Raw genomic sequence first — 18,425 nt, 5'->3', positions numbered from 1 at the left:
CTTTTTTTATAGATGAGATCAGAGAAAACTGGCTGTGGATTTTTTGCTTTTGTTTGAGCCAAAGTAAACACAGAACAAAGCATACCCACTCCTGGAAAATGTTGTAAACCATGTATTTAGTGGTTCAGAGATTCAAACACATTTCAGTAATTAATATATGCAAAGTTACCTGAAACCTTACGTTTTCCTTTATATCCTCAGGCACTTAACCAGATGATCTTTATTCTAGTGTCTAATGGGTGGTATGTAACTGATGAGTGGTATGTAACTTAAATCCGTATTTACTTATTTTAGTGTAATGATAGGGTGGGGAAATTTTTCACTGAAATTGGAAAAGGTTTGGATATTTAAAGTATTATTCATAAGTGCTGGAGTGAATTTGATTCCCAGGGCTCTTTGCCTATCAGCATTAGGTTTTGATTACTCAGGGGAAAAAGGTTCTAACATCTATAGAGGACCATCCTTACATATCCTGGCAGAGGTGAATATTTTGTATGCCAGCTATAACAGTTCTCTGAACAATGTTTACTATGCTAGTAAAACTTCTAGCTGAAACTGATTATTTTAAAATGCTGATTTTTAGAAACTTAAATATATATCTTGGAAAGTCTTTGGGTTTCATTTTGTTTTTAAATAAGCCACTAAAAATGTTCACATTTTCTACAAATACTTTCTAGTGAAATAAAAATAGATCCCTTATGTTCGTCTTTATTAAGCTTATTTGTGCAGTCAAATTAAGGTAAATTACATTTAAATATAAAACTGTGGTAATATGAAAATGTATACTTTCAAAGTCTCCCAGTTTTGTTTTACAAATAATGTATACATGTTTACAACATGGCAGAAACTGCTGATTACTTGAAAAAAATTGTTAAAAAGAAAAAGAAACCCACTTGTTATCACTCTATCTTTAAGATTTTATGCCTATTCTAATCACCTGTTTAAGTGTGGGAAATTTCTGCTCCTAAGTTCTTCAGGCATCTTTGACACCTGCACTTGTTACATTTTTTTAAATAGCCCTTCTGCAATTATCTCCCAGAGGATAGGAGTTATGTGTGTTCCCTTTCCCCTACTGTTATTAGTCACCCACATATTAGAAAATTAGAAAAAATTAGGGTTTCTTCAGCAGTGAAGTAAAAATAAAATTAAAGGGAAGCTTTGACCTGGAGGTTTCTGCTTTCTCTAGATGTATCCCCTTTCTGCTTAGCCAGACCAAATCACCTACCATGGTGACTCCTTCAATGTTTTTTCATTACGCATTATAAATGATATATCTACCCTTTGCTTCCAAATTGGTATGCTAATTAGAGTAGACTGAGCTTACCAAGGCAGCAAACTCACTCAGGTCTCATTAACTTTGCGAAGGACACTGGAAATTTAGGCTTCTTTTTACTCAGGCCTATTTATAGACATATCATTGGCTTGAGTTAAACATGAAGACATAGGAAACCTGCCCAAGTGTTTATTTACAAAACCAGTAGCAGCAGATGTGGCGTTCAGAGTTGCAGGCCTACAGAGGAGCTAAAGACACAGGAGAAGCAGAAGGGAAGGAAATAAAAAAAAAAAAGTTAAAAAAAAGTAAAATAAAGGAAAAGATCTCCCTTGCCTCAATAAATAAAGCCCTCTCCAAGCTTCCAGCTTCAGAGTGGAATTTCATCGTCAGAACCTGAAGTGGTGACAAGTCAGTAAGTGAGCTCATTGCATGGGTAATAGACTGACACAGTTTTCCTTCTCATTGCATTTATTGAGCAGCTCTGGCAGCAGATCTAGAGGGAGATACTTACATTGCCCTCCCAGCTGGTGGCCATCTGCCTTAGTGACAACTGCCAGATGGAGGAAAAATGCATGAAATCAGGGATCAAACACTAAATAAAAGAAAATTACTTTGAAAGCAACTTTGTCATGTTATAAATAGACTGTTTTAAAATGTCTCACATGTTTTAATTAGAAGGGGAAAAGGGAGGTAATGAGGTAGATATAAACCTGTGAGAGAAAGATAGTGCAGCAATTTGCACAGTGCCTTACTCTGCTCTGAATGTGGATGACACTAATTTAGAGATACATTTTGATGTTCTTACATCAAAAAGTACCCATTAGATGAATGCAAGAATTACCAAATAAAGTTTCTTTCCCCTCATGGTTAGTGTGGTGGGAGCCTCCCACAAGTGCATTCCAGCTCCTGAGAGTGCTTTTCACAAGTGACTTGCTCTGACCCTCTGCACTGATTAATCTTCTGAAAGCAAACTCAGAGCAGGGATGGTGGGGACCGGTGTCACCAGACTGAAGCCTGCAACGATGAATCAGCCACTACAGACTGAAGAAAGACGAACAAGGAAATTGATGGTTCCCTTTTGCCCCTGCACACAAGCTTAATTATGTAAAGGATAAACAAACCCTCCTTAATTCACAAAGAGATTTAAACCAAAAAGCTAAAAGGCAAGAAAAAACAAAAAAAAAAAAAGCCCAACAACAACAACAACAAAAAAGTTCAAAAACCTCAAAGACCTTGCTTTTTCAAAGATAACTCATTAATTCCTGGGAAAGTAGGGTTAAACAATTTCTCCCACACACTACTAAAAGAGGATGTTGTGCATAGCTAGAAGGACGATGCAAAATACAAAGGCAGAAAGATTTACTGGGTGTGGAAGTTTATTGGCACTACTGTACCACTGGCAAACATTGTGTTAGTGAGCACTGGAAAACTCAATGCCTCCATTTATAAATATTAACATCTTTCACCTGTTTCTATTTCTAGTAAATTTGGATGAGGTAAATTTTTGTTTTTACCTGACAATAAAGGGACTTAAAAAAGAGTATATTTTTTCTCATCAATAAAATATATGGGAAAGACTTGTGAACAATTGCATAGCTGATTTTACTTGAATAAAGAGTTTTGAGTGAACAGTTTTGATTAGCCAAAATAATAGTCATTTGCAGAAGGCAAAGTGTTTTCTTTTCTTCCCTAGAATTTGAAGTGACCTTTTAGAAGACTCAGTTTATCACCTTTTCACTGTACTTCTAGATGTAAGTATGCATGGTAGTCACCATTTGTCTAAGACCAAAACCATTACTTCTCAAATGTAACCATCTCTTGTCATCCTGCACTCTGTGCTGAGAAAAGAAATGTGGAAATCCCTGCCAGGTCAGACAATACCATCAGACTAACACTGGTGTTCTTCAGGGGTAATACTTCCAATTCTTTAGTAATAGGAGGAGTGTATGTTGCCTGCATCTTTTTGTGAACCTCAAAGTGAGCCACCAAAGCAGTGCTGATGGCTCAAGTGACAGTTAGTCCTGCTTAGTCCTTGGATCAGGATTCTTGAAAAATATGGGATATATCAGGAAGACCATTGATCTTACTGAGCTCTCACCACTACAGAGTACGTACATGCACCTTGCGCCATATAAATGCATAAGGAGAGAACTACCATCATCTCCCTTAGCCATGCAATTATGTTTTCTATGTCAAACCTTAATATTGTAATATTTTTCTTTCCTAAATATTGATTTGACAATATATAAAAAAATAATTTAGCAGCAAACACCTATTATAAAGAAACTGTCAGTCAGATGTGTATATACTGTTCTGTCACTGAAATAAGAATGTTTACATGCCTCATGGTAGAAATACTCACCCTGTTATTGAAGATTTTGCAGCTTTATCCTAGAGATTCCTTCCAGTATCTGAAGGAAGCCTACAAGAAAATAGAAACTTTTTACAAGGTCATGTAGTGATAGGAAAAGGGGGAATAACTTCAAAATGAAAGAAGACAGGTTGAGATTAGATGTCAGAAAGAAGTTTTTTCTTGTGAGGATGGTGAGACACTGGAACAGGTTGGCCCAGAGAATCTGTGGATGTCCCATCCTTGGACATGGTCAAGATCAGGTTAGATGGGCTTTGAGCAACCTGGTCTAGAAGAAGGTGTCTCTGCAGGGGGATTGAAACTAGATAATCTTTAAGGTTCTTTCCATCCCGAGCCATTTTATGATTCTAAGACTCCCTAATTCCTTTCTGATCACCCAGGCAAGATGCATATATTTCAGAGTAAACAAGCAACACAGCAGGAAGATACAGACTTAGAAACAAAAGCAGCTCTTGACGAGTGTGAACTGTTTTGTGACCAGCCAAGTATTCCATGTGTATTACAGGATAAGGACTCCCAGGCCCTAACAATGAGGGAAAAAAGAAGAGAATACAAAATGAACAGTGTTATTCAGAGACCAACATAATGGAAATTTTTATTTTTATGCATAAATAAAAAAAATTATTTTCAATGCTTTTGCTTAGATCACAATTTATGTAGAAGGTGAGTAAATCATAATGAAGAAGACCAGGGTAGGATACATTCAAACCATTGCAAAAGTGATTATTGATGTATTCATGGAAATGTATAGTTACAGATACATACATTCCCTATGTCTGAGGATAACAGGATTTTACAGATACATTTCCAGTTGCAACTGTAATTTCTTGTTATCCTGTGGATTGGAAAGTGAGCTTGGTTCTAGGTGCCAAGTCATTAAGGTTCACATCTTTAGGTAATAACTGAGAATGATCTGAAAAGGTATCACTAAAGTTGTAGTATTGTACCTTTCCCTCTTCCGCATCTTTCTCCCACTGTGTCCATACTGTGCAGTTAAGGAAAGAGGGTGAAACAAAGTAATGTAGAAACACAATGGGCCAGCCTGGACCATCATCAAATTCCTAGTTTTTCCCTGTAACATGATTCTAGGCAGCACAACAATGTAAAACTTGTCATTATCTTTCACAATACCCATTATTTTGAAATATTGGACCTATCTGAACATGCACATAGGTGACAAAAATAACTTGTGAATGGATTGTACAGAGTCTCACAACTGCCTTTATGCAGCTCAGAGCTCAAGCACACCTTCAAGTGAGCAATAACTGTGAGCAATGAGGCATAAGACTGTTGAAAAAAAGTTCAAATATTTGGCCCCTGAACTTGCAAATTCAACATATTCCAGCCTTCCTCAACCATCTCTCTTTGACATCTTGCATTTCTAGAAAGCCTAACATAGACAGAGTTCTCATCAGAATGTACAAATACAAAAGAACTCCCTGTGATTCCTGAGCCATAGACCTCTGGTAGCTTGCAATTAAATGCATCTTCTCTCCACCCTTTAACTCCACACTGGGAAATAAATGGCAATCAGAGGATTTCAAACAAACAAAAAAAAATTCATGACCATCTATGTCTTTTTCTCCCTCTTGCCTGTTAGAAAAATCCATTTTTGACTAAAAATATAAACTAGAGGGAAATGTTTTTATATATTGCCTAAAGAAATTTGGAGAGAGACTTTCCCCAATTTTTGATAGATGGATGACAATTATAGACCTTTCCCTCAATTAAAGCTTGCTCATTAAATGTCCAATAGCAACACATGTAGCTTGCAGGAATAAACAGAACAATCTCTCCTAAATTACCAAGACTCCCCCAGCTTATGCACTTGTGTCCTACAACTTCATTCTCCAGAGTCTGATTGCTGTACAAGTCAGAGAAGTGGAGTTGATGACTGAATGCAAAAAGGGGGGGGGGGGGGGGGGCATGTAATACCTTATTAGGCATTCTGCAGACTACTCAAAAGGGGTTTATTTCTTGTAAGAATTTCAATTAGCTGCTAAAGAAGAGAAAGCCACTGAAGCTTCCATGAGAAAGCAGCTAAAGATGCAATTTTCATCTGGTCAACAGGTAAGAAGCAATTTTCATCCTATTATGATGTGTTCTGCAGGAGACAGATTGGACTAGTGTGCAAGAAAATGCTTTCCCCGCACTTTAGTAAAGACCCATCAGTGCCTAAAATTCAGGATTTTCTCTAAAAAGCTCAAAAGGAGATCTACAGTCCAGATAATGGGGATATCAGGCAGCTTAATCACAGTTGTATTGCCTGTTCAAGTCTGCAAATTTAAAAAAAAATTAAATATGAAATTGTATTAATTTAATTTAAAAATTAAATATTAAATAAATCAATTATGTACTGCTTGTGTGTTGGTTCTGAAGTCCAAAAAACTCCAAACCAGTGTGCTTTTGATGGTCAAGACTAGAAGATCTGTACACATATTTTATATATATATATTTATGGCAAGTATCAAAGACAGTATTCTGATATAATCAGTGCTGTCTTGCAAATATTTAATCCTTCATCCTGTAAAAAGAAATCTAGTTTTTGTCAAGAAACTTTTTGCCCATGCACTTCCATATATACTTGATCATAGCTTTCAATTCCCTGTATTCAGAGTCCACTGAAGAGGATCAGGAAACTGGTCTTTTCTTTCAATGGGAGAAAAACTATGTCCCAGAAATCTGTGTCTATTACTAGATATCCACATCAATTGAACGATGATAGCTCTGATTAACAGTGATGAGGGGCTGCTGGCTCTAACAGCAATGAAGATTTCTGACCTGAGATTGCCCATACAGCATGTAATCATTTTTGGCCTTTTATCTACTGATTTACAAAGTATTTTTAGAGAAAAGCATTCTACAGAGTGTTCCTGCCAATTTACTTCATCGCAATTTGTTTCTTCTTTACCTTGCTATTTTGTATTTTGCTTTTGAAAGCAGTCTATATTGTTTTTTTCCGCCCTCCCTATTCTAACCTACCATTGCTTGTCTTTGTAGTCCTACTCTTCATCCTGTCATTGTATCCCGTCTTGTCTCCTGAGGTAAAGCTCTCCTGACAGAGATTTTCCTTGCTGTTTTACCACTTAGAAAAGGTTCAAGCATAGCTTTTAGACATATCTTAGGTGTGGGTCATTTGATAGTTCCTGTGGGACTAGCCATCTATTTTTACAACATTGAACCAAGAACAATGGAATTAGGAAAAAAATCAGGAACTCACATCTTTCTCCTTCAACCACTGCCCTGAATGTGAGCAGTCCTCCAGTGTGAGCCCATTTGGTGTTGCTAAGAAACAGGGAACTCCTATTGTTTCAGAGAACATGTGCATAGCCAGTAAAAAATTAAGATCCTCCCCTGTTCTGACCTGGAGTTTTGTTGTCTATCCACACACATCAGTTTCCAGGTGACAGAACCGACTGCAATGCTGGCCTCCTGGAGCAGGGATGCTGAGTGTAGCCCAGGGACCAGACCTCACGTGTCACAAAAATTCATCCAAACTATGGCCCAGATTCCCCATTTTTCAGATAAAAGCAAGGAACAAAACAAAACTAAGGATGAACTTTGTAAAATTCACAAGTGTAATGTCTGTTTCTGAGAAGGGAAATGCATCCTATTATCTGAACTGTTTCTAAGCATCCCCTTTCATCTGGTAATGTGTATGTATGCATACATGTGTAGGTGTCTGCTGATGCAATCTGAGATCACTTTTTGTTTTTCATTTTCATCTTGCTCCTGCATCATATGATGAGAGAATGGTTTCAGTTTCATTTTAAAGGGATGCTTATTAACATGCATATCTTTCTGATCAGCCTGAGCTGGGTACATCAACATGTACTCTTACCATTTCATGGGGGATGCCTGAATTTGTGTCCTGTAGGGAATCCAGGCACACAATGAAGGAACAGATGATGTTAGGAATGATACCTAACTGAGAAGAGCCCCTAGAGTCTACCCAAAAAGCTGAGGGTGATCCACCCAGGGGCAGTCAAGCACTAGAAAACAAGGGAGAGAAGTGCAACTACTGAGTTCCCTCTCCCACTACATTGGCAGATCAGTGCAAGGCAGGGAGCCCTGCCTTTCACATGGTGATATCTGTCAGAGGCAGCCACAGGGGGAACTGCCAACTGAACTGGTTCCAAGTACCCTGAAAGGATCCTGTAAACCAAAAATTTTCAAGTCTACCACAATATGAGTGTCAGGCACTACACTTCAATAAAAAATAAACTTGAAAATATTTCTATAAGAACCATGGAGTAATCCAAATGTTTATATTATGACTGTCATAGACAGGAATTCATTTATTATTTTCATGTACATTCCTAAGTCTCACCTGCATTTTTCACTCTGTAAATATTGGATTAAATTACTTTAAAATGAAACCTCAAGTTTTAAACACATGTATAAGCTGTCCACTTACATTACTAAAGTAGAAGAGACACCATTTGAGTGGTTTAGCAGAGGAGAGTGAGTTCATTGGACAGATCTGTTCTTGAAGTTTTGCAGAGGGTTAGCAGGGCCAGCTGTGTTCCAAATAAATGTGCTGACCTAAGTGAACTTCCTATCAACAAAATTCTCACAGGCTCCCATTATTTTTCTTCAACAATTAATCAACAGCTGCTGAAAAGTTATGAGAGTGCTTGTAATTTTAAATGAAATTAATGGAAGTCCTATCTTCTGATATGTAGAAGGAGGTTTTTATTCCTAACCCTGGTGTGAATTTTCTGATTTATTTTTTTTAAATCAATTACCCTTCTGAACTCACATGTCTCCTCTGTTTGGAAGAAAGGATCACAGACTTTAACATGACAGGCATGAATAGCTTGCACAAATGCCTACAAATTCCATTTCCTACAGCAGTAAGACCTACTGTAAAAAGATGAGGGTGTTTGTTAGAATTCTGACATCATGGGGATACTCCTTTTGAATTCATGTAAACTTTTAGGTTTTCTGCTGGGATTTAGCATTATTTGGCATCTGTACTATTGGCAGTCAGGGATAGAGCCATGTTTGTGTAAGCACCCCTTACCCAGAGCAGGATAAGTTCTGTTGGGCAGAGCCCAGTGAGCAACATGGAGTCACCCTTGCTGGGCTCTCATTGCAGTGTTGGAGGCTAAATTCTATTGCCTCTTCTCTTCCTGTACCTATAGGAAGGTACTGTTTTATCCTCAAGGGTCAAACACAATGTAGTTACACACAAAAAAGCGATACCATATCAAAGCATGCTTGAGACCTGATGGCAATATTCATGAAACCATTTTTAGAACTTTAAAGCTTTGATGACCAGGACATTGCACCTTTTTATGTCACATCAAAGTGCTGGTTTTTGAGCAACTGAAGTAGGAAATAAAACATGCAGCAAGGAAATCACTGAGAACTCCACACATTTAGAATAAACCCTACCAGAAATTCTGGTTTGGGTTTTGGAGGAAGAGCAAGTTATTCTAGAGTTTCATGTGTGAAATAGAAAAAAAAAATAGAGTAATCACCAACAAATGGTGTCTCATTTGTCCAAACATTTGCAGGATCAGGCCCTGTGCAGTGTTTTTAATGCCTGAGGATTACATCATGTTCTTTTGATTTTCCTTCTGTTCAAAAAACGTGAAACACAATACATTTTTTGTGACTCAGGTCACCCTTTGTTTTCCCACGGAGCAAAAAAAAAACCTTCAACAAAATTGACTGATAAAAGATTTTTATCTTTCATGGGAAAGCAATGTTGTTTCTCTAAGTCATATGTAATGTATTAGTAATAATGGTATTCCACTTCAAACAAATTACAAACTAATGTTAGTGTTCTTAACAATGTTATACTAAATAATAACTCCCCACAGGCCAATTTGCATACAAAATGTAACATTTAAAGCCAAGTTACAATTAGCACTTTGTTATGGAAGTCTGTGGATTGCAATTTACTGAAACGAAGTTATAGTCGCTGCAAGGAATTTTAATTTATGAAAAATTACCCATTTAGAATTGCTGTCACAGTGGACCAACTTCTATTAAAATGATGGGTACCTAATAAATACATCTATTATTAATGTAATGAATGACAAAAATGAAACAAAGTAAATGCAGGATTAATGAATCCACTGCTTTGTAAATAAGAGATGCAAGCTGACAACTCTTTCCCACTTACTGATGCCACATAGAGCAGTATGAGTGTGAGAGGAGAAGGGAAAAAGAAGAATCTGAGGGAAAATAAAGATAAAGAAGGGAAAAAGTAAAAGGAAGGAGGAGTGCATAGACTAGAAAAAAACAGAGAAATGCATAGGATATTAATGAATTGAAAAAGAGTCAGAACAAACTTGAAAACTCTAGCTCAGCAAAGATAAATCACTCTAGTATTTCATTACCTTTGGATGAATGCTGTAAATCACCTGATAATGACAATGAAAGTTCTCAGTCCTGGAGACTTTATTTGAAGGGAAAAAACATTAGTTGTCAGACATGAGTACTTACAAAATTACAACATGTAAATACAAGTATTCTGATACCAAAAAAAAAAATTATTTTTTCCATTTACTCTCCTGAAATCATGCTTAAAAACTTAAGCCTTGCTGTTCATTTCAGTTAGAGGGGACTTGGCCTTCAGGAGTATCTGATGGATCTCCCATTTGAAAACAGAAGACCATAAGAGTATCTAAAATGTCAATCTGTTTGGCAAATACTGCTAAATACACTCTGTAAATACCAGCTGAATTTTTTTAGGGATTTCCTTTCATTTTATACATACATGCTTTTGCACTCCCTTCACAAACATCAGGCCTTTGTAATTTAGCAGATCCCAATGTACTGCCGCGTATCCCCAGAGCAGGAATTTGGTTTTTCTGTCAGCCAGACCTTGGGGAGGGTCACTGCTGGCTCCACATGGCTCACTGCAGAGGAATTGGACTCATTGCCTCTGTTTTCCTGGCAGGGGGAGGCCTTGCCAAGCCACCCTGCAGCTCTCCACCAGCTCCAGCTCTCCACACTGCCTGCAGTGCCACCACTGAGGATGGGAAGGAAAAGGGAGAGGCCAAATGTGCACAAATCATACAGGCTACAAGAGGCCACTTACAGATCCAGGATATTTACATGGCATATACTTCCAAGGAAGCTGTTTCAAAGCCCCTTGGGTAATCTGGTCTCTTCAGGCAACAGAGACATTCCCACATAATTTATGAGACAAACCATGATGACTACATGAGTTCAACCCTTTTTTATCTGAAGAAACATCACTGGGAACTCCACATGTGACATTTTACTGAGCTAAAAATTATGTGGAAAGCTATTTCCCCATGGATCTTCTGTGAGAAAAAAAAAGAGTTTAAACTTAAGATAAATATTTTTTGAGGTTATTTACCCATCTCTAGTGAAATCTGATAGATATATTAAGCTATATAAAACAAATTTTGATACTATAAACTCAAATGAAATCACAGCTTGCCTTTGCCAGGATGATATTTAGGCAGCACTGAGCAGCAATAGTTGATTGAAGAATGAAGAATGCGTAAGCAGTAAGCAACATAAATTCAGTCACATGGGAAAAAAACACATATACATTTCACACACGTGGCACAACCCCATTTATGGAGACCAGGGGGAATGGTGCCCTCAAGATTGTACCATATCACAAGAAGAGCTTGGAGGACCAAACTGAGCCTGGGAGAAAGCAGTCACCACTCCATTGTTCTCTCTGGTTGTACCCACAGACACCACCACAAAGCTTTGCTTTAGTTCTATGAATATCTTTCTCATAAGAATTGTTTCTTTCTTTTCCATAGACATTATATCATTATATGCTTCTACAAAACAACAATGACATGTTCCTATGATCAAGATTCTTCTATCAAGGCTTCAAACATTCTAATATTAGAACAAAATACTGTAAAAATAACTGGGAGGGACATGGAAAAAAATGACAAAATAGATCATATTTGTGAAATGGTGCTCTTTATTTTTAGCTTGCTTGCTTAGCTTCTTTGTAAACAGTCTTGTTGCTTTATAGGAGTGTTTTAACTCTTATGATTCAGATTCTGGGCCCAAACCAGTATGACTCCCTGTTTGCCTTTATACATAATGGATGTTCTCATGCAACTAGAAGCTGTTTCTAGAATATAAACACTGGGTTAAGTCCTCATGACAAACTAATTAAGAATTCTTATTACAGTATAAAAACCAAAACTATAGTGGTTCATCCATTCAGTATGTAGATGATGAAGATAATTCACTAAAAAGAAATATATTCTCATGTCTATTATGATATTTTCCTTAATTTTAATTTTAAGAATTGTCATTATACTCAAAAGTGTCCATCTTGGCAGTCAAACATAGGTATTGTGTTTCCTGGCATGATTTTGATTTTTAAGTTTTTCTAGTTTTGAAGATAATTTTGACAAGCATCTGTTCTGCTCCCTCAATCTGGAACCTGACAGACAAGGTGAGTTTTTTCTGGTCTGCCTGAAAACAACAGCAATGCATTTTCTGTCGGTCAAATGCTTTAGCTTCACCTGACGAGCTGCTATTGCTCTCAATATTCTTTTCCCTTTTCATGTTTGATATGTATTGCCATGATTTGCCCTCTGATTCATCTGATGATGAACAGCATTCCACTGAAGCCTATTTTCAAGTAGTCTCTGAGAGATTTTAAATATTCAAATTGCAAGGAGCAAAAAAAAATTAAATAAATTGAAATAAACACCTGATCTGTAGAACTTAATGATGGACTTTATACTTCTACCCCATCAAGTCTCCATTTACATTTAATTGGAAATTTCTTATTTTTATATTGTGGCAAATGAGGTAAAAATAAGGTGAAACTTATTTTTGAAGATAAAAATATGTTTTCTCAATTCCCTATTATAACCAATCACTAAAATGATGTGTTCATAAAATCTGTCAAGAAGTGACAGTGGCACCATCCCTTTCTGATGACTAATGCTTTATACCCAGGGGATTTTATTGAACTTATGGCCCTGCATGATCTAATATCAAAATGCCATAGATATAAATGGTTAGGAATGTTCTCTACACTGACCAAATCAATTTTCTCCAGCTTCACCCCTGAAACCAATACGAAACTAATAGACAAAAATTTCTTGGCAATTTCTGGAAAATAAATTTGTGGTTCAGGATCCTGCTAGAAAGACTAAAAGGCAGGGATGATATTTTACAACCTGAGGCTACTTGGAGATTTTTGAGGGGTATTATTCAATGAACACATACTGCCCCTTTATCAAGGAATGATTGTACATTGATTCTTTTATTCTCAGTCTCTAAAAGCTAGAAAGATTAAAGAAAATGAATAAAGCCTCATCTCAGCATTTCATCTGATGTGAATCAATGTAAGTGACTTCTACAAACCTGTGCTCAGTTAACCCAGCTGTGTATGACAGTTCTATCAAATGGAATGGCTGTGATGGAATTTAGTAAAACATGTTGAAAAGAGACATTTTCACAGAGCACAAAAAACAATAAAACCTTTTAAACCAAAATTGCAAAAAGGTTCATTTAACAACAGTTAATTGAGACCCTACTTCAGAGCAGTACTTATCCAGGTTTTAAATCCAAAGCCAATTATTATGGCTATGTTGGAGCTAAAGGGACTATTATACTGGGGGGTAGAATGGATAGAGAGCATTAATTCTAGTCAAATTCATTCAGTGGCATATGCTAAAATCCAAATTGCTAAATTTTAATACATACCCAGCTGATAAAAATGGTAAACTCTTAGCTTGCTTCAAACCGTTAAACCATATCCAAACTACAACTCTCTTTGTCAATACAATTACATTATTAAATGCAAACTAATACAATTTTGAAAAGTGGTCATTCTGGATCTTCATGTGATAGCAAGAGTGGAACATGAAGACTTCTGAAGCCATGTGTTATAGTAAAATATGTAAGTCATATAGTACACTGATGTTTTCTAGTTGAAAATTATGCATTCCTTCCTTTCAACAGTTTTAGTATGCATATAATTCAATTTTGTTTATAAACAAAATGAGTTTAATGGGTATATGTATACACTCAGAATATGTCAAGGGTTGGTCTTTTGCACCTGTGATTAATGGCTTCCTTCCCTTTGTTAATTTATGAAGTTTCTAAGAGAACATTTTTTTCACAGCCACAGATGTTACATCACAAGCAGGGAATTATGTTTCGTATTATAAATAGTTCAGGTGTAAAGAAAAATTTAGGAAAGAAATTTCCTGTTTATACACATTTATCTTGAGTAACTATCTTTGAAGAGAAACCTACAGGAAAAAAAAGCTGCTCATATAGGTAATACTGACATGTTTTAGTAATTTGTTTTTAAATGCTTGACCCAGACAAAAACTAATCTTTAATTTAATGTTACCTTTCTCCTCACAACTCTGTTAGATGCATATATCTAATTTGAAACAGATATGAATCTTTTCTGTTTAGACTTGATGTCCATCTCACATTGTAACTTTGCACAGTGTTGATCATACACATATGCTAAAGAAATATTCTCAGTATTTAAATTTTTTATCAAGAGGTGGTAGCTGAGATATCTGATAGTATCTTCCTGATACAAGATTTCATTAACTATTGCAAAATACTGTGAAATCATAGAATCATTTAGGCTGGAAAAAAGCTTTAAGATAATCGAGTCCAACCACCAGCTGAGAAGTCTACCACTAAACCATTTATCCAGGTGCTACATATACATGTCTTTAAATAGCTCCAGGGACAATGGCTCAGTCAGTTCCTTGCCAGTTTTTCCAAATGCCTGACAACCCCTGCCATAAAATAATTTTTCCTAATATCCAATCTAGATCTCCCCTAGAGCAACATGAGGGCATTTTCTCCCATGCTGTCACTTGTTGCTTGGGAGAAGGCACCTACCCCCACCTAGCTACACCCTCCTTATTTTCTTTTTTCTTGGTTCTTCCTCTTTTAAAAGTGATTTCATATCTAATACACTTCAGATAGAGTGTCAAGAATGCAAATAATATTCCAAAGAAATGAAGACTTAACTCTGAATAAAGACCCATCCTAAGGTTAAAAATGTACTGTAGCCCATTTTAGATAAATAATTTTAAAAATAAAAGAAAATCCTGATGGTTCAAGGAGAGTTTTTCTCTCTCCTTTTTAAATGTTGAGAATCCCAGTTGTTTTTGTAAGCTAAATTTCTAAGGACTACGTAGGAAAAATATATATAACTCTAATATTTGATGCCTGTAAGAACACATTGAATGATGCAATTTCCTTGGTAAACAGAGAAAGCCCTGCTCATGTAAAGCCTGTGCATTTTTAGCTTTGGCACTATGAGAATCCTCTTCTCTGTTTTGGGTTCTAGGCCTCATAGGAACAAAAAAAATAGTGTACATCTGTGTTTGCAAACAGGTTTTTGCATTGTGGCTCACATTTTCATCTTGGCTCACATTGTTACAAAGAGCATTTGCCATAGCCTTTAATGAGCCACAAAGATTCTCTCTTGGTAGTATTTCTCCAAAACTGTGTAATAGAACAGATCATTAGCTATTTCAACTGTAACTGAAGTACTTCAGCAACTCTTGGCTGTTTACCTACTTAGAAATTGCAGGTGACCACCAGGAGTTGTGGATGTTGAAGATCAAGGAGGAAAAATGAGACAGCGTTAAAGAAAAATTTTTAAAATGCATGAAAGTCTTGTCATTGATTCAATATGCCATTGATAAAGCTTGCCTGGGATGGCAGAGCTTCTGTGCAGAAACTGATTCCATGCCAGATTTAGAGTGGAACACACATCAAGCAATGACAGACATGTTAACATAGTGGTTTATCACTTTTGCCTCTACCTTCTTCAGAGCTATTTTGCTTACAACAAATACATGGACACACAGATATTCAGTAACTGTGAGTTATTTCACTATTAAGGGGTCATTAAATGAACCTTTCTAAATTCTAAAAATAAATTGTTTAATGTATCCACCCTTTGGAAAATACAGATAATCATAACTGGAAATTTCCCATTCTGCAAGACAGAAAAATTATAACTCAATCTCAAAGAAGATAGATGGTTCTTCAAAATGTTCATTTCTCATTTATAAATATTTCTCATGCTCAGAGGTAAGTCATATGTTGCAGTAATGCCTTTTTTCCAATTTGCACATGCAAATTTTTATCTGATTTTTTTTCCTAAAATATTGATGCAAACCAAAAATAATACAACAATAAATGTTGAGCAAATGTAATGTATAAAGGAAAAGTAGATTGTTGTTCACATATCTCTCAAATCACTTTTTCACCTGTCTGTGAAACATTTCAATAGAGCCTCTAATATGTATATAAACTGTTATGTGACAAAATAATTCTCAAATACAATCCATAGTGGGAAGAAGCTAATAAGTGGTAGCATGGAAGTTGTCTCATATGTTGGTGCATCAGTGCAGGGACGTAACCTGGAGGATTCGAACCAACTGCTGGAGTAGAGCCTTAGGAAAGCACAATAGTTAGCCTTGATGAGCTACTCCCTAAGTCTCATCTCTCATTTAAATGTACTTTTAAAAATTAATGATAACTAATTTTTATGGTACATGATGTGAAGTAGAGAGCATCAAGATGATGCTATAAAATAGTGTTTTCTACTTATTTTCTTTAATGCTTATAATTGAACTAGCTCAAAGACACTGATATATATGTGGGAAGTTGTGCCTACTTAAGCCTTAAATTGTGTTTGGGATCTGACTGCAAAGCTATTGTAAAAAGAATTCACTGAGAAAAAAAAATCGCTGCAACAAAATTTACATATCAACGTTTTAAACCTTGTCACAAAAACAGCTGAAGAAATTTTTTCATAACCTGCTTCCCTAATAACTACACTTTACCTCACAAAGTCTGAGTTGCTCATAAATGAATGAATAGACAAGGTCTGCTTCAGTGGCTGACGTATCATGTCCTTTGGTTCATGTTTCACAAGTTTGCTTAATATAAAGGAATTTCCTTTAATATAAAGGAGCAGCCAGTAAGTAAACTAGCCAAGGGGAAAAATCAAACAAAAACACATAAAAACTGTTGAAGGAAAATTATTTATTTACATCTTTGTACTCTAATGGCACTTTTGGAAAAAAAAAAAAAAAAAGGAAGAAAAAAGGCATTTGTTTCAGAGAAACAGTTTCAGCAACTGAAGAAATTGTTCTTGAATTTTACCCACCCTACATGGCAGCAAAACCATGAAATAGGATGATTTCTCTTTAGGAAAGTACGCCATAGGCAGCTACCAATGTCTCTACTTGCCATTGGTAATTTACATTAAGCTTTCAGCTTTCTTAAACAGAGAGGACAGCAATGTAATGAAAATAAATCTTGATTTTTTTTTTAACAAAACATTATGTATGAATGTAGTATGATAAATTATGCCAGGAACAAGGAACCTTCTGTTACTCTTGATGAGAACAGTAATTGTATGCTAAAATAAGGAAAAATAACAAAAGCATCACCAGTGTAATTCCATTTTTACACTAGAATATGCAAATTTCGTACTAGAAAATGCTTAAGAGTTTTTAAAGGAATTGTTTGTTATATAAGCACAAGCAATAAATAAATTTAATGAGAAAACAGTAATACAACTGTGGGAGAAGCAGCTGAACAAAATTTATAATTCCAGGGCTGCAATACTTAAAACTTGAGATATTAGGAAGAGATAATGGAAATTTTAAAAATGTGGCAAAATATGCTCAATGAATGAAAAAAGAACAAGAAACATTTGACAGAATGTACATGATACCTACTAGCTGGAAGGATCATCACTGGAGCTAAATCCTTACTTGATCAACAAACTTACCAACTCACATATATAAAATCAAATTCATCTGGATTTTAATTTCAATATCAGTATGGCTGCTACTGCTGCTCAGACAATTTGAGGATGCCTGTCTGTTAGACTGAATCTAATTCCACATTGGGTTAGTACAGAAGGTTTCTGTGACCAGCTCCATGGAGAAATAAACAAAGGAGAGAACATCCCTCAACAAATTAAATATATCATCATTATTATGTAAGAAAAAGAATCTAAAGCTGTTATTCAGCAATATAAGACTTCCTTTTGTCAGAGAATGACTGACAAAAAGCAGTCTCCACAGAAGACTCTACAGATTCACAGACTAAAGGAACTACCAGGGGAGTACTTTGCACGCTTGAACCAAATCATATGCAAAGAAAGACATTTTCACAGCTGGCCATATATAATCATCATATTACCTTTCATCTCTTAGTTGAAGTGCACATCTCTTTATCTCACCTTCAATAGGCACAGAAAAAGGAACAAAATTTTTAAATTAGATAATGCTTAGGAACATCAGACTTAGAAAAACTGAAAGTGATTTTATCCTACCCAACTCATCCCATTCCTCAGCTTCTGAAAATTTCCTATGTGTGACAAACTGATTTGGAAACTGTTTTTAAAATTCTCAAAAATAAAATTGGAAAAAAAAGAGTCTCAATGATTAAATATTATTAAATATTGTTGTTAATTAAAGAAAAACCCATTAAACATAATCTCAAAAGGCTGAAAAAAATACCTCTGCTTTTTTACTCACTGTTATCATTCCATGGCAGTAGCGAAAGGTGCATCTTTTGCCATCTTACTTAGAAATATATTGTTTTCCTCCCAGAACTCTTACAGAAACAGATCTGTGTTAAACTCTGCTGAGAAGGGCAGCCTTAACAAAGCCTCAGGCCTGCCAATGCCTCCGTATGCATTCCTCTGGCTTGTATTTTGAAAATGGAAATATGCCATCAGTTCTCAGCAGCATTTGTTAGGTTCAGACCATTTGGTGACCATTTGATTCATGG

This window comes from Zonotrichia leucophrys, chromosome 1 (assembly GCF_028769735.1).
Source record: "Zonotrichia leucophrys gambelii isolate GWCS_2022_RI chromosome 1, RI_Zleu_2.0, whole genome shotgun sequence".
Classification (NCBI taxonomy): Eukaryota; Metazoa; Chordata; class Aves; order Passeriformes; family Passerellidae; genus Zonotrichia; species Zonotrichia leucophrys.
The sequence above is the reverse complement of the archived record's forward strand: the minus strand, read 5'-3'. Positions refer to the sequence as shown.